The following is a 19,014-nucleotide window of genomic DNA, read 5'->3' on the forward strand; positions in this document are numbered from 1 at the left end:
ATTCAGAACTAAGGAACTTGTGTGGGCTGGTGACTGTTTTTGTGGTTTTGTCTTCTGTACTTCTCTACTAGAATTGTTTTCAGGCAGGATTATAGTTTCTGGAAAGATATTTTATGTTCCTGCCAGGCTGAATATATATTCAGTGTGTTCATGATTTCTGATTCTGCCCATAAATATGATACAGGAGATGTGTCATCATCAACTGAAAAGAGAATAAAAGAAAAGTTGTGAGAAGTTTTGGAAAGGAAAGAAACTAAGGTAGTGGGTTAAGGTTAAAAAATCAAAACTAAAGATGGGGGAGTTGAGGAAGAAGTAAAAAGACAAAAAGAGAAGGATGGTATGACATGATGTGGAGGCTAGGGAGTCAACCAGAAGACAAAACATACTGGTGTTGGAAGGGAAGAGATGGATAGCTAGAGTACACACTGTACATGAAAGTAGAAAAAACAGCGAGAAACATGCCTCTCGTCTGTCCTGAATTTCACAGAATGTCCACACTTTTGTTTCACTGGTTTTCTGGCAAATAATCAAGTACTTGAGTTTCAGACTTTATATACTTCAGAAAAAAATGCTTGGTATTGCAAAACATGTTATTCTATCAACCAGACCATAAACTAATCACTCTGGATATCCACATTCCGCCACCACCCCCAGTCAAAGAAACCACCGTGAAAAAGTTTTCAAAAGCAAACTTCACGTTACTTAAGACCAAGGTAGATGGTTTCAAAGTCCCCATGCTAAAGGATAATGCTGTCCAAGCTGCAAAATCCTTTACTAATGCACTCTACGAGCACCTACAAGAATGCATGGATCATGCTATCCCAAACAAAACCAAGACTCACTCCTCCAAGAAAAGGAAACCAGTCTGGTGGACCCCTGCCATAAACAAGCTATACAATAGAAGGAGGAAACTAGTACAGAAAAGAGTAAAATCCCACAAAGGGAAGACATCCCTGATCAGTATCAGCAAGAAACTATGTTCCCTCATAAAATCATGTAAGGCTAGCTTCGAAAGAAAAATTGCCATGGACTCCAAAGATAACCACAAGGCATTCTTTAGCTATGTCAAGAATCTAAGTGTTAATTATCACATCTGCTCTGAGTTAGTGCAGAATGGCACAAAATACACTGAATTGACCGATATAGCCAACATCTTGGCAGACAGGTTCAGTGCAAACTTCACCCCCCCTCCCACCCCCAAAAGGGCCCATAGCTATACCAGAAGAATGTAGTTCCCCAGAAATCACAGACACGTAGGTTAAAACAGCCCTCTCCAAAGCCAAAAACACAGCATCAATGGGACTGGACGGTGTCCCAGGCTATATCCTACACGAGCTTAAAGGTGAACTAACCCCTCACCTAAACCCACTGTTTAAACTCAGCCTCTCCACAGGCTACATGCCCACAAAGTGGCGCACAGCAATGGTTATTCCGCTCCACAATGGTGGAGCCACAACAGACACCAGGAACTATCACCCTATAAGCCTGACTAGCTTGGACTGCAAAGCTATGGAGCACATCATCATGGATCTCATTAACAGAGACATTGGGACTCTACAAACACTGGACCCTACCCAGTTCGGCTTTGTTAAGGGCAGATCATGCCTCCTAAACCTGGTGAACATCTTTGAGACAGTTACCAAGGCTATAGATGAGGGAAAGGTGGTCCACACAGCCAACCTAGTCCTCGCAAAGGCCTTCGACACCATTCCCCACTCAGGCATTATAGACAAGCTCACCAGGCCTGAGCATAAACCCCTATGTCACGAGATGAATTGCCAACTGGCTCACGGACAGAACCCACATGGTAAGAGGGAGCTAGGTCTCACTCTAAACCGGTTACAAGCGCCGTTCCTAGGGCTCAGTCCTAGGACCCCTCCTGTTCGGCATATACTTCTCAGAGGTACAGGCAAGCAGAAGAGGAATATGGCTGACCACGTTTGCAGATGACTGCAAACTAGAACTATAATTGACTCTCCGGCTGACACAGACATCTTCCAAAAGGGTCTAACTGAGACAGATACCTGGTGTCAAAACCATGGCCTGAAGCTAAATGTCAAAAAACTGCATAGTCATCCCCTTTGGAAAAAACAAAGTACCCACAAACTACCACATAGGTGGTAGCCCCCTAAATACAGAAGATGTAATAAGGGATCTGGGGACTGAAGTAGATAGTAACCTCTCCTTTGATAATCACATTGCCAAAGTGATTAGAAAATCCTTCTATGTGGCCCACCTAATCACAAAAGGGTTTGCATCCAGATCAAAAGAGGTCATTGGACCCCTCTACGCATCACTCATCAGACCCATCATAGAGTACAATGCCCCATTTGGGATGTACCTTACAAGACATCTGCAACAACTGGAAAGACCACAGAAGTACCTCACCAAGAGGATCACTGGCCTCAAGGAGATGCCCTATGCAGCTCGACTGAAGAAACTCCAGCTGTACTCGGTTGCATACTGCCTACTCAGAGGTGATCTCTGCCTGACATACAAGGTCATGTCCAACCCAGAATTGATGGACATGCTCCACCTAAAGGCAACCATATCCCCTCAAGCCACACACTCCAGGGATCTAAACCTCACCACAACAATAAATAGGATGTGCTGGAGGGATAGATTCCTGTCCCAGAGACTTCCCCATGCTCTGGAACAAGATTTCAATCTACATTAGGCAGCCCTCCTTGCTAACCCTCTTCAAGAGAAACCTTGACGAGTGGATGGGAAACAGAAAGTTTACCCCAGGGATCACTTCAATGGCTCTGCTGGACAGAAGCTCAGGGAACTAATCTAAGGGAGTGGTGAAAGCCAACACATTCCAGCTAGGCTTATAAATGCCTTCGGGCAGATAGCCTAGTACCTAGCTGTAAAGCTGTGAACCTATGAACTTTATAAGTTTGTAAGAACATTTTTTTTTTAAATCTATCCCCCATTGTTTTGACACTGTCCCTGATTCTTATGCTAAGACATTGAGAGGTATGATGTCAAAAGGGGTGTGGGGGGGGGGTTACAGCAAAAGTATAATCTGAAAGTACGCAAAACATATAAGAAATGGAAACAAGTGTTTCTTTTGATGTACAAGACAAAATTAGTGGAGGGATGGATCTGGTCAGGCTGAGTGAACGTTTCACCAGCCAGGCTATGTGAAGATGGAAACAGAACACAGAAGGCTGGGAATAAAGCAAATGTATTCAAATAATACTTCATTCCCCAATAAGCAAGCAAGGAGTTGTGAAAAAATGAGGGGCTGCCAGGCTAGCTAGATAGAATTTTGTAAATATTTCTGTAATTGCAAATATTATTATAATCCACAGGCTTTTTTTAGAAATGTAAGAAAACTAAATGTAAGAAAATGTGTTATATGCTGAACTTCAAAAAGATAGGCAAGGCATAAGGCAAGGTGAAAGCTCCTTTGATGCCTTTGCCTGTGATTGAGGAGCCATTTCAGAGGGTAGCGATGGATATTGTGGGGCCTCTGATTACCCCAAGTTCCACAGGGAAAAATTATATTCTAGTGGTAGTAGAATATGCTACAAGATACCCTGAGGCAGTGGCTTTGTCCTCCATTGAGGCAGAAAAGGCGGCAAATGCTTTGTTAGAGATTTTCAGCAGGGTAGGTTTCCCAAAAGAAATATTGACTGACAGAGGTGCCAATTTCATGTCAGACCTGCTGGTGTATCTGTGGTAGTACTGTGGGGTAAAGCACCTGAAGACCACCCCCTACCATCCCAAGACTAATGGTCTTGTTGAGAGGTTAAACTCTACATTCAAGTCCATGCTACAGACATTTGCAGATGAGTTGAAGAGGGAGTGGGACAAATATTTGTCCCATCTGTTGTTTGCTTACTTACAGAGAGGTTCCCCAGGAATCCATGGGTTTTTCACCATTTGAGTTGATGTATGGGCATAGGGTGAGAGGGCCTCTAGATTTAATTTGAGATACATGAGAAGGTGAGTGTGAATCTCACAAGAAGCCTGTTGTGGCATATGCCCTAAACTTTAGAACAAAGCTCAGGGAACTCATGGGCTTGGCCCAGAAGAACCTGGCAGATGCCCAACAGCAGAAACGGTCTGGTATGACAGGAATGCTCAACCTAGAGAATATGCTGTAGGACAGCAGGTAATAATTTTCATTCCTGTCAGACACAACAGGCTGCAGGCAGCTTGGGAGGGACCCTACAAGGTGGTAAGGAAGGTCATTGATAACTACATGGTGGAACTGCTAAGCAGGAGGCAGGAGCACAAATTGTACCATGTTAGCATGATAAAACCATAGCATGATAGGGAGGCCCTTGTGCTGAGTATTTGCTGTGGATTGCAGGAGGAGTCTGAGGGAGATCTGGTGACTGATCTCCTCAGTGAGGCTTGGACTGACACCTCAGTGGAAGGGGTAACAATGTCCCAGCAGCTATCTCCTACCCATGTTTGAGAAATCCAAGCAGTGTTACAGGAGTCTGGGGACGTGTTCACTGGGAATCCAGGGTGCACCCACCTGGTGCAGCACCAGGTAGATAAAGGACCCCAAAGGCCTATAAGGCAGGCCCCTTACAGGGTGCCTGAGAGAGTCAAATAGGCTTTGAGGGAGGAGATACAGGAAATGTTGGAACTAGGGGTAATTCAAGAGACAACAGTCCCTGGGCCTTCCCAGTGGTGCTGGTGCCAAAAAAAGGATGGCAGCACCAGGTTCTGTGTGGACTACAGGAATTATATAGTTACACAGAGTCAGATGCTTACCCCATGCCTAGGACAGATGAAGCTCTAGAGCAGCTGGGTGGGGCTAAGTTTTTTACCACTATTGATCTTATCAAGTGTTAATGGCAGGTGCCCTTGACTCCCAGTGCTAAAGAAAGGTCAGCCTTTGTGACTCTTTTGGCTTGAATGAGTTTGCAAAGATTCCTTTTGGGATGAAAAATTCCCCAGCAACTTTCCAGAGGATGGTAGGTCATATCCTAGCAGGAGGGTTTGCACTTGCTTACCTAGATGATATTGTCATCTACAGCCATTCCTGGCAAGAGCCCCTTCAGCATATCATGACGGTGATGGGCAAACTACAGAGGGCAGGGTTGACCATTAAGCCCAGCAAATGTCAGGTGGGTATGGCAGAGGTGTCCTATCTGGTATATAGAGTGGAGAGTGGTAAGATCAGGCCAGAACCTGCCAATCTGGAAGCCATTCAGGCATAGCCTGCACCTGTTATGAAACATCAGGTGAGGGCATTCTTAGGGACAGTGGGATACTACAGAAAGTTTGTCCCCGATTATAATACCATAGCTGCTTTCCTCACAGACCTGACAAGGAAAAACAGGCCAGATAAGGTAGTGTGGACCCCAGCATGTGAGCAGGCATTCCAGAAGATTAAAGAAGCTTTTGGAGGACCCCCTGTGTTAGCCAGTCCAGATTACAGCAAATAATTTGTTGTGCAAGTTGATGCTTTGAGCCATGGGGTGGAGGCTGTACTTAGCCAGATTACTTCAGAGGGAGAAGAGCACCCAGTGGTTTATCTCAGTCAGAGGCTCCAACCCAGGGAGTAATGCTATGCAACTGTAGAAAAGGAATGTCTAGCCATAGTGTGGGCACTGCAGGAACTTCAACCTTATCTGTATGGAAGGAAATACACTGTAAATACAGATCACAATTCCCTAACATGGTTACATTGAGCCAGCCAGCAAAATGCCAAGTTACTCAGGTGGAGCCTAGGGTTGTAATGTATATGATGTCAGTGCAGCACCTCAGTGGTATTACCAATGGCAATGCAGATGGGCTGTCAAGACAGGGGATGGGGTAAGGTAGCCCTAGATCAACTCAACTCTCTCAAGCAATGTTTCTCAAGGGACACTTTAAAAACTAGCTTGAGTTCTCAGGTGAGGGGGTGTGAAAAACTGAGGGTCTGCCAGCCAAGCTAGATATAATTTTGTAAATAATTCTGTCATTATAAATATTAATATAATCCACAGGCTTGTTTTACAAATGTAAGAAAACTAAATGTAAGAAAACTGTGTTATATGCTGAACTTTAAAAATGTAACCACAGTGCACCCTGCTGGAAGAAAGCCGATGAGCAAAGAATTTTCTAACTGTATTTGATCTCATGCTTGGAGACAGGATGTCTGGGCTAAGAGTTTCTTTCTATTCTTTTAAGACAAAGAAAATTACTAGGTTTCACATGTAAAGCATATTTTATTGCTGTGACTTCCTGGCAGCTTTAGAAAGGTTAAATTGTAGGTTCTGTGAGCATGGTAAACCTCAGCAAGGGTGTCAAGAATGATGTAATCTGAAATGACTCAGCAGTACTGTGTATTATCAATTTAAGGGCTATCTCAAAAAAAAGAAGAGCATTTTCTATCTTCTCTTGGATCTAGTAAGAACATCCACTCACCAGCACTTGCTTGCTCTGTATGTTTGTAGTATTTAGAACAGAGATTTCTCTTAGAGATAGATATGAATATAACCAGATTAGTCTAGCTGTTTTCTATATTTATGTCAGACTATCCTACAATATTGTTTTAAAGTATTTCCTGTGATTTATGAACTCTATAATGGCATAGTGCTGAAGAAATAAGTATTGTATTGCGTTTTTTATTATTTACTATTAAATATTTTTTAAACCTTTCAACTGTGGCTGCTTTGTGTAGAGATAATTTAAGCTGTAGAGTACTTGCATGTATTTGGTGATACTTTACAAAGCCACTCCAATAGCCTTGCTGTTTCTCACACTTACTAATTGGATAATAATAATATTGCACAGTAAAATTGGACACCCTTTGGTAAGGGCTGATAGTAGTGGTTGGTGGCAGTTGGTGCTACCTTACAGACTGGGCTGAAGGGGCATAGCTGGAGAACCTATACCAGCCTTCCACAGGAGTGTCTGTGTGTTTGTTTAAAAATCAAATCTCAAAGAGTGTGTGTGTCAGCTACTTGGGTAGGGACATGAAGCATTGGTTGACCAGAGAGGGTGCTAGAGGTTTTGACTTCACCATTAGGTTGAGATCTGAACCCTATAGTTGTGCCACTGGGGAGTCTTATTGGGGATCTGGAGAGAAAGGGAGAAGCCAGCCCCAGACTGGCTGTGATCTCTGTGTGTTCTTAAGGAAAATTGTACTTTACTGTGTGTACTTGTTATCCTCCTAATGTGGATGCCCCTCATTGGTATTAGGGGTGAGGATTGAGGCTCCTTGATTACTGGGCAGTGTACGGGCATCATGGGGGCGTGTTCCATACGTGAAGGGAAGTGGTTTAGACTGGCATTATCAGTGGGCAGGAAACAAGATGGAGAGTGAAAATGTTGAAATTTAAATGTTTGCCCAAAGGGAGGATGGTGAAAGTTGCAAGATGGACTGCATCTCATAGTCCTCCATGAATCTGACCATTTCTTTGACAGATCTCATGACAAAAGTATTCTTCAGGAAATCACTTCACAGTACAATAGTTCCTGAGGTCTGAAAGGTAGCAATTATAGTGCTGTTATACCAGAAGTGGGGTGGTGCAGGAAATGTATGGAAATTAAGAATATTTAACCTAAGAACAGTAGTACAGAAATTCTTGAGGAGAATCCTGAAAGGAAGGAGAATAACTTTCCTATTTATTTATTTATATTTTTACTTACTGAGAAAAAATATTATAAGTTATAAAAATAAGTATTGTAAAAGACAAAAGACGCAGAATTTAGAGATCATTATGTTGAAGGTGCAAACAAGGAATAGACTTGATACAACTTAAAGACAGCAATGAGACGCATTAATTTAAAGATTTAAAATATTCTGAAGTGATATTACTTCTACGATATCATAGAGTAGGCCTCTGAACTCCATACTCAAATCAGGGATGATAGCCAATTTCAAAGTACTATGTGCAAATACGCAAAAGATGGCTTGTCAGGATAGTCATGGTGAGTCCTATGAACAAGTAGCAGCCCCTTACCTGATGACCTGAGCCAGGTAGCCAGAACATGAAAATGAAGAGTCTATTTCATACAGGCAAGACTCTGTTTGAGTCAGATTAGAAAGCTTTGCAGCTCTTGAAATATGGCATGATTTGGAAATCCCAGGCTACAGCCCAGGTGTAGAATTCAACTTCATCTGCAGCATGCCATCTCACCAAGCAAAAGTCCAAAGCATAGGGCATTAACTTAATCCATTGGCACACAGGTAAGGCATCTATGTATGATGCCAGTAATCTGGGTTATTTAACAGACTTGAAATGCTTGTGAAGGTTGGTCAGAATAAAATTTTAGTAATGTACTCATATGACTCTGACATGAAAACTCTTTGGATGGTATGGATAACTGTTCATAAGGAAGCCATGAATCAGTCGTGACTCAGTAGTTCCACACATAACAGGGCATTGTAATGGTTCAATTGACAACACATCTTGTTGCAAGGTCTAATAATGGAATACATTTCTGAATCTTAATTTAATAATACGATGTTTTGATGATCACAGTAAACATATGACCTACAGCCAGATCATGAACTTGAGAAATCCATAAAAATTAAGCTATTCCCTCATTAAAGCATAATGACAAAAACACAGGAAGGCATTATGTGTGAAAAGTAGCATGCACCATAGTTATAGTCACATTGGAATGAGCCTGAGTTGGATCTTAGTCATCCAGTAAAGGATAAACATCAATCAATCCACAGGACTTGTGAAATCTGGCACAGATTCCTAGGTAAAGGAATGAAACTGCTGAATAGCTTTAACATAAGATTGGTAAGAAAATGTCTCTATTTAATTTCCAACTTAAGGGCAGCACATATACTGTGAAAAAGATCTGTACCAGGATTGAGTCTTATGACACCCCTCCACATTCCTGTAGAGGTGGACAGCAAAAGAATTCAGCCAACAAAATGAGTTAAGTTCTTCTCTGGAACAAAAGTAATGTTTAAAGTCCAAATAAACAAACCACAACTAAAACTATGAAACAAAGGTAGAACTTTAATACATGAAATAACAAGCACTTAAAAAAATAAAATAAAACAAATCAGTATAATTATATACCTTACCTTACAATTAAACAATTAAAAGACAGCAGATAACATTTAAACCAAGATCAGTGACAGCATTCATCCTAATAGTCCATTCATACTCTGCTTTCTCTGTCAAATTCCTAACATCACCTCTTCATATGTTAGTACAAATAGCTTGTAACACCAAAAATATAAAGCATTGGGTTGTACCATTTGCATAACATGTCTCACTAATACATTTGTTTCATTGAATTTCTTAATATCATAAAAATGAGAGTACATCTTCTTTTTCAAGTGCCTATTTATTTTACCTAAATAGAAGCTAGTGCACTGAATACATACAGCTAAATACACTAAGTCCTGCATATCCTATTAGCATGTGAAGCTCTATATTATAACCTTTACTAAATGGAGGATGTTTACCAACTGTTTTCCTAATATCTGGATCATCAGTTAATATTTGCCAATTACATGTAACTATATCACAGACAAAATTAAGATATCTAGAACTGGTCAAAGGTAACCTGTATATATGACATAGCTGATTAGAAACATCTGATCTAACTTCAGAGTGCCTACCAAAAATATTCAGCTGTCTGTTCTATTGTGTATCACTTGTTACATAGCTCTATCCACTTCACTAATAGAATAACCCCTTACAATAAAATCTGCTTTTTAAATCATGCACAGCTTCATCATTACTTGTCAGATCAGCTACTCTTAACATTTAGCCCTTTAAAATATTTATATAAATGAAATTGTTGTGCACACTGTGCCACGTAAGAAAATCATTATTTTTACAGTCATTCCAATATACACTAGTGTGATGCATATATTTTCTCTGTGTGACAGGTTAACATATATACAAAATTTAAACTATCTGTTGAAACTGTCAAGGAAAATTCTAAAACATTTGTAGTAATGTGTAAATATTGTATAAATGACTGGAACAGCTCGACATCATTCTTCCATATAAAGAATATATCAGCCACAAAATGATAATAATAACATACTACACCCTTAACATAGTCATTTTCATTAAAAAAATGTATATATAGTTGGTGAAACAATTAAAACCCTCAGTATATTGGGTCTTTATTAATAGTGCACATTTTGTTACAGCTATTTATGTCTGGTATAAGTCTAGTAAAATATGGAATGATTTATTTTTTGTTACATTAGAAGTTATCTTTATTTGCAAACATACCTAATACTCTTGTATTGATAGTATTAGTTCTATTTTACATTCAAAAACAATTTTTTTAACTTATGTGTTAATTTAATTTCTCTTTCACTTGAATTTATTTTAGACAACAATTATTTGTTTTCATGATATTTATTTGGAAATTAAAAGAGTCGTGATGGGCATTGTGTATATGAACAGCTATGCTAACTTAGTTCAGGTTACATGGAAACAGAAACATATATTATTTTATTCTGTTAATTACAGGTTTTGTTCAAACGTTCATTATTATTGGAAAAGCACAAAAAATATATAAGATTGAGATGTTCTCATCCATTAACAGTTCACAATATTATTAGAATAAATAAAATAGTGCTAGAAGGTGTAAATAGATTGCACATACAAAATGATGTTAGATGATTATGCAGATTTAGTAGTTAAAAACAACAAACTAGATTTTAAACCATTTTGATTATCCTTTATTTGTTCAAAATCTTAAAGTAATGTTTGCTTGTTTAATAAAAATTATTGCTAAAAGTATTTTAAAACAACAACAACAAAATAAGGAAATTTATGGGCAAGCAAAAAAACTAAAGTACTGCAGTGGCTACGAAAACAAATAGTGCAGATGACTGAAATTTTTTTCAGAGACTTAAACTTTCTCAGAGAAACACCAGAAGGACATAAGTAAAAGATATACATTGAAAAGAAAAAGAAAGAAAAACAAGGATGCAGCACAAAACACAGAAGAATACTTAATTTTGGAGAAACTGATTTATAGAGAGGTATGTATGTGGTTGTCCTAACCCCATCCCCCCACAGTTTTTTGCAATTTGCTCAGAACCATTGGCAAGAAACACCAGTCTATTACTAGGGGACACCAGTGGAGCAACTTGTTTTTGAAGCTTATATAGTTTGTTGATGATCCATTAGTAACTGCAGTCAGGCCAGAAGAAGGCATACCTAGAATATTTAGATTATTCCAAAAGTTTAGAAGTATTGCAGGTTATAAGGAACATTTTGAAATAAAATGTGAAATGAAGTTAAGTTTGTCCAGAGTGTGCATTAAACAAGGGGTCATCCATATGTATAGCAGTACAAGATCTGGAAACATGGTTAACAGGCTTGGTTGATACATCTCTAAAGATGATAAAAGTAGATACAGTGAATAAAACTAAAGACTTGATTTTGAAATGGAAAGGATTAATGTTATATTAGGGTCAGAGTGTACAAAGTTTGCAGTTAGTTATTCTCACTCACATATTATAGCTAGTTCAGGAAATTTGGATTAAGCCAGACTGAGGATTCTATAAAATAATCACCATGATGATGGAAAGTGTTATTTAGGAAGGGGATAAACCATGAGTTGTACAGGAGACAATGATATTTTCTCAATTGTTAGGCAGAATGGGAATCCATATTGTGAATTATATTGGAAGGCACTAATGCTTGTAAACTTTCTTAAACTGCAGTCCTCTAAGAATGTGTTTGTCCCAGTCCCATTCAATAAATACACATTACATCAAATGACATTTGATGACCTTTATTAAAATTCCATAAACAACTTTAATAAATAAAATATTAGTTGGTCAATAATCACAGCATAAACATCCATATAACTGTTAAATTAGAGCAGTGTAACTCTGCTCACCCCAACCAAGTAAGCAGCTTCCTAACCTCTGCTTGCTTACCTTTCCTTATCAAGCAGCATCCGACTGCTCACTTGCATTTCCAAACTCATTGAAATAAACCATCCAACCAAATAAGCAGTGTCCTAACCTCCGCTTACTTACTTTACTTGTCAAGCAGCATCCAACCATTTCCCAAGTCATTGAAATGAACCTCCAACAGCAGAGTGGGAACAGAAGAGGGACAAACCTGCCCCCTCTTCTCTGCCTCCCAGAAAATGACAATAATCACACAATTCCCAATGCTCCCAACAGGGAGGCAGGGCAGGTATCAAGTTCACATCAAAATGTGATTCCTTACCCAGATACACTCTCACAAAACTTATTGAGCTCCTCCCTACACTTACCTCATTTCCTCCCCATCATCCAATTTTTCTATTTAACCCTTTCCTCCCCCCAACTAGCTTCTTCCCCTTACCTTCAAGAAAACCATTACTACTTCTAAACCCCCACCTGAAGATGTCCCGGGACAAATTGGTCTGTTACCAACCGTCATTTATATGTAAAAAGCTAATGAAGGTTTCTACAAAAATTCTGGATGGTTTGGAGTGTTAAGAAATGTTTTGTGCGAGTAAAGAGAATGTTTGAACATTCCACTGTTAAGTGGAGTTGAGAAAGCTGAACAGAGGATATTGGCCTATCAACCATTGCTTTTTGGCTGAAATACTTCAGTCCTATATGAGAATCTTGTCAAATCTGGCAGCTATAAACCAATTGTTAGAGACGGTGTCAGTCTCAGTTAAATTTCAAGCATTGTCATCAAATGTTGGCAGGGAATACTGTACTCTTCTGGCAGCAAGCCCAAAGGTTGTTCAGCTTTCCCAGTTTTCAGAGATGGGATATGTAATGTTGATAGGGAGGATTAGGTGACTTAAAAGGGCAGGAAAAAAAAAGTAAGAACTGGAACTGATTAGAATATTTGATATAGGATGAGAACCAAGAGAATGAGTGATAAGGTGACAAAAGGCTAACACCAAAGAAGGCATTACATAATCAAAGTAGAGCTCATAAACGTGGTATTTTTTTAATGAAATGTCTGTCTAAATAATTTTAAACACCAGTGGGGTTAGATAAAATGTATTCAGGGGCTAAGGTGAGTTACTGGATTTGTGTAAATGGACACTTACATGAACAGATGTATATAATCTATGTTTGCACATAGTTGGAAGGGTTTAAAAGGGAAATGCAAATAATGGAAGATGAAGTAGTATGACACTATCTTCTAACCACTCTGCAGGTAAACTTTCTGGACTTATATCATGGCCATGGTTTGGTCATGGTAGCCATTATACTGGTACCAATACTTGTAGCCATTATACACGGAATTAGCAAAGAAAGGTATAAAGGTGACAGCTGCAATGTGGAAAATAAATGCATTTAGTGAAATAAAAAATATGATCTTGTTATGGTAATTTCTTAATTCATAAATTAAAATAAGGACAAATAATGGCAGATTATATATGTAAATGGAGGAATAAAAATATGGAAATTGTTAATGTCTATTTGCAGTGGATGGGATGAATTGGGGGCTCATATACTTGATAATGTAACCAAGGAGGAATGGAAGGTATGCATGCACCAACACTTTTACTTTGTATTTAGTTGCTTTTTCTTTAAAATTTGTGTTTGAAATGAAAATTCCTATTTGCAGTTGATGATAATAAGTGCATAAACATGTATGAAATAATTCCTATAGAATATTTTTCTGTAAATAGTTGAAGTTGTGAATATTGTATTTTGAAAGACTGATAATGCTATTTAATAACAAAAATGGAAAATGTAGAAAATTTTAAGATAAGAGGGAAAAATAATGAACAAAATATGGTGGAGGCTAGATCCAGGCAGATGGTACTGAGAAATATAGGATGCCATAACAAATCCCAGAGGAAGAACTCACAGACTTCCATTTGAACTTGAAAACAGACAACATTATCTCTATGGAGGATGCAGAAATAGAGGTGGGCAGCATCCACAGGACAGGCAAAAAGCAGAATTGAGGTAACAGCAAAGATGTGTAAATGCATGTGCTGTGTAAATTCTGTTGCTATTCAGCAAAAGAGCAGATCCTTAGGAGACACAAAAATGGCACTATTCTCATATGGAAAAAATTCAGAATGAATCCAGACTATTCAACATGGCTTTATTCAGACAGATAGTATTATAATACTTGCGAAATTAACTGTAAAGAACATGGTAAATTCCAGAATGCATTTCCTGGAAAGCTTCGTAATTGCAGACCATCAAGGTTTGTCAAAAACTGAGGGAATCTTGTGAACACCTCTAAACTGAAAAAGAAATCAAAGCAGCAAAGGAGAAATAAAATTATTAGAGAAGGTACTATGCTATCCATATTAAAGTTAGACATCAGATGCAGAATAGCAGACATCAGAGGATGATTATCCACTACCAACTCACAAAGAATATAAACTGGAGCCATCCAAGAAAGAAAATATAAAAAATAGCATGGTGAAAGGTACAAACTGAAGCAGACATAATTCCAGCTAATCTGAAGTTTAGAATATGAGACATAAATAATATACAGACATCCAGAGGCAACAATGAAAACAAAATGAGTATAGGAAAAAGGAAGGAGGAGGAGGGAAAGATTTTGACAGAAAGGATCAAAAACAAATGTTCTTGTACAATATATCAGAGTAAGTTCAGAGGATTATGAGACAATAGAACATTAAGGAAACAGTGAGCGAAAATTGATGGGCAAAGAGATTAAAAAATGAGTTCAAAAATCAAAAGTACAAAAAAAGCAGAAATGGCTACATCTAAACCTCAGGTAAAGCCAAGAAAAAGTAGGTAGATCTACCCACTTAAATACTAAGTAAGCAATAATGGCCAACAGGGTGTGTGTTAACGTACAGTTAATGCCCACCCAGGGGTGTTGTGATGCCCAATGCTGCACGCGCTTAGAGAATGGGCTGTCGTGTTTTACTTGTGTATTTTTTAAATAGTATATATATATATTTTTTTATATATTATTGATATAAAATGGTTCCTCCACCTAATATTTCATACTTGCTGTTGTATATGTTAATAGTGTTGGAGGAAGCATTTTACATCCAAAATATAACACTTTTAAAAAAATCCAGGTGTTTACTTTATATTTTTGGTCCCTTACTCCTAAAATGTTTGGTTTATTGCCAGTCATTGGAGACAGAAGTTACTAAATAATGACATACATTTGAGTTTTAAAATTTTATTTCCTTCAGAAAATTCATGCCAACACAAATCCTTTTATTTACATAATTTTGTAATTTTATAAAAGCAATCATTAAAATCTGCTATTATGTTTGAGTGCTTGTTCTCCTTTATTTTAGGCTTTATCCAGATTTCTTCAGCTGAAGGGTCCAGAAGTTTGCAAACCTCTTTGCTGCTGCCAGTGGTAGAGCTCACACTCAACACTGCTTCAGAAAATGCATACTAACACAAATCATTTGAAGTATATTCCTGTTTTGAGCCTTTGTCCTGTTTATTTTATGCTTATCCCAATACCTTAATCTATGCATACCTCTCAACTGTACATATTTTTGCAGAATGTCCAGATTTTTGCCTCATTTTTTCGGTTAGTTCTTCATAAAAAATTGTTTTTTGACAAACCATTGGATGATCTAAAGCTTAAAGTCACTAAATAATGACATGCTTTGAGTTTCAGATTTCATGTCCTTCAAAAAATGCATGCTAACACAAGTTTTATTATTCTAGCAACTTTTAAAGTTTATAGAGTGCTGCATTCATGATCCAAATTTGGGTAAAAAAGACAACTTTGATTAATATCCTTTTTGATGTTAAAAATGCTTAAAAATTTTGTTAAACATTTTAGCTGTGTTAAACTCTAGGCTCATGTAATAGCAGCAAACACAACACAGTGTATATTTTCAGAGCTTTAAAAGCTATTATATACTTTTTCATCAAAAACAAACACAAAAGAATGACCAAGAAAAGTCTCTAATAGCTTTTAAAGCCATCAAATCATCAGAAGGACATCTCACTTTTACCTGCTGTCTGTGTGGTTGGTTGTGCTAAGTGTGTTACTGCTTTCAAAGCTGTGAAATATTCATGCATCTTTGCAGCAAGGACCAGGCCTGAATGAAAGTGCATAGTTTGCACTGCTTTACATCCTCTAACTGTTGTACACCCTTTTAAGCAATGCCAGCCCTCATTATTGCTGTACAGGCTATACTGCAATATAATTCCTAAATATTTTGTTTCAGTATTGGTAAGTGTCTCCATGTTCTTTTTAAATTGAGAGGCACACTTTTTTAATGGTTCCTCTTATACAGAGCTTCTCCCATCACTCCTGAGAACAACAAAGTGCCACTAGAAGGTTTTCAGTGTACTCTATAAATAAAAGGTCAAGTAGACTGCCACACATTTCACAGTAATGCTCACGGAGTACTTACCAACTGAAGTGCAGTTCTGTCTATGAGACACACAGCTGTCAGCTCAGGGAAAGAATTAATATTACTTTACAAAAGTATGTAGAGAACCAAGATTCTGACTTTTTTAAAATGTTGTGACTTACAAAAGCATAAAGTAATTATCCCACTAAAATGCAATATTCTAGACTATAGCTTAAACTACATTAGACTTTAGCATTTTATTAGTTCACTGTACTATGTTCTATTAAGTTTATTCTGTTATACCAATAATTTATTTCTTCGTATTATTATATTGGAGATGTATATTTCATAGCAGTGCAAACAGTAGAATATTTCCTCTATGTTAGGATGAAGGATCAGTGTATCATGGAGTCCCTCCTGTCTCACTGTTTTTTCTGGGATCATTCTATTGTCATATGGTTTGGTCTGTAATAAAGCTGTAAAAAAATCAAGATTCTGTCCCTTCATTGACTTAGAAGCTGGAACAAAAATTCTAAGAGAAATGTATAGCCAGTTGATTGAATATAATTCCCTTAAGATATCAAAACAGTACACTAAACAAGTTCGAATTTATGACCCACTATAGGCAAGAATCAATAACTGTTGAAAATCAGTTAATGTTGAGGATAGTATTTCTTAAAAAAAAAAAAAAAAAAAAAATCAGCAATAGATTAGACACGGTATGCCTCATCCAAACCCTGGCCTCATACAATACCAAAATCCCCACACTAACAGCACAGTATTAAATGAACCATTCTTTTTTTCCTCTTCAATCTCCCAAATCCAGCCTTCTCTTCCTAAATATCAATCCTAGAAGCATATGCAATGATATCCAGGACATACATGCTTGTATCACCACATATTCAGCAGAGGTAATCATAGGTACAGAAACATGGTTGAAAAAAAATATAAATGACAATGAAACGACTCCAACTGGTCCCAGTGTCATTAGGCTTGATAGGAGAAATAACCAAGCAGGTGGAACAGACATCATCTATAAGAATTCCCTAAACATAACTGCATATGCACAGGAGATACTACAATTTAACACTGAAGAACTACATATATAACATCTCAAAATCAATAATAGGAAAACAGTCTGTTTAGCAGCCATATATATCCCACCAGGTAAAAATATTACCACTGTGGAAAGTATCCTATACATGGATAGCCCACCATATACATTGTGAAACAATAGTACTAGGACACCCAAATATAGATAGCAGCTTATTGATAACAACAGTCCATTTCATTCTATAAACCTGTACGGCTTTACACAGTTAACTACATCAGTTACTAAAGTTCATGAAAGTACTGGTAGGCAGTCAACCTTAGACTGGATTCTTACTACTAGACCCGACAAACATATGGCAGTCAATAGCCTTCCAAACAGCCTAAGTGACTATCTACCTACTTATGCTCTCAGAATTTACAATATCCAAGATAAACATATAATGTATAACTATGATCATAGCTCAAAAAACTTTGACAAACATATCTTTATTAAGTCCTTAAGATAATATAACTGAATAATACTAAAATCTATGCCCTTAGACTCTGCTGTCTCACACTTCAATGACATATTACTAAACATTCTTAATAACCTTGCCCCAGTATGTACTAAAAAGGTCAAATCTAATCCTGCACCAAAGCTAACAAAAAGAAACTAAGAAATGAATGCTACAAAGTTTAAAGGCCTTGAAAGAAGGTCTCAAAAATAGAAAACAAAATACATTTCTACTTTTCAGCCAACTGAGGAATAGGACAAAATACCAAATAAAACATGACTAGCAATGATAACCAAAATAAAAAATAAAAAAAAAAGCCAAAAGTCTTCTGAACATCCATAAACAAACTTCTACATCCCATCCAAATTGTACCCCCACCCCTACATCAAGCAATAATACTGATTCAGTTCCCACACAGTTTAACAACTACTTTATACAAACTTTGTTGTCCCTCACAAACATTAAAATCTCCACTACTCTCAGTACCAACAGCCTCTGATACATACCTTCATCTATTTGATTTCAGCCCCGTACCACCCTCCACCATTAAAAATACTCCTATATAAGCTAAAACCAACCACCCTAGCAACACCCCCCCCCAGAGTAGTCAAAAATGGCTGAATTGCTTTTCCAGTCATGTTTGCAAATAAATCTATATCTGAAAAATACATTCCTTCCAGCTGGGAAATATCCATTATTATACCTTAACACAAAGTTGTTACATCTACAGAGTTTAATAACTACAGGCTCTTTGCAATCCCCTGTCAAAAATACTTGAAAAATGTATTCATGCATAACTTCTACATCACCTAAATTCAAATAATCTGCTCTCAGACATGCAGCATGGTTTCAGACTGAAACCACTGCACAGCCACTGCCCTCCTTTACTTCAACAACACTATAAATGAGCATAGGAATGATGGTAGCCTAGTGTCAACTGTGTTCCTAGACTTATCCAAAGCTTTCGACACTGCATCACAATAAACTTTACTTGCTGATCTCTCTTCTACAGGTCTCTCTCTATCCTCCCTTAAATGGTTCCTTAGTTATCTAACTGGAAGGCAACAAGCTGTCAAATGGCAGCATGACCTCCCTTCCTCTCTTCCAGTTACCATAGGTGTCACGCAAGCCTCTATATTTGGACCCCTTCACTTTAATAGTTTTATAAACATGCTTCACACTTCCATACATCAAAGAAATATAGTACAATATGCAGATGATTTTACTTTAATATGTACAAATTCCACAATATCCAGACTACAAGGATTCACTCAAA

Source organism: Protopterus annectens, chromosome 6.part0 (assembly GCF_019279795.1).
Source record: "Protopterus annectens isolate FY-2018-M chromosome 6.part0, PAN1.0, whole genome shotgun sequence".
In the NCBI taxonomy this organism is placed as follows: Eukaryota; Metazoa; Chordata; order Ceratodontiformes; family Protopteridae; genus Protopterus; species Protopterus annectens.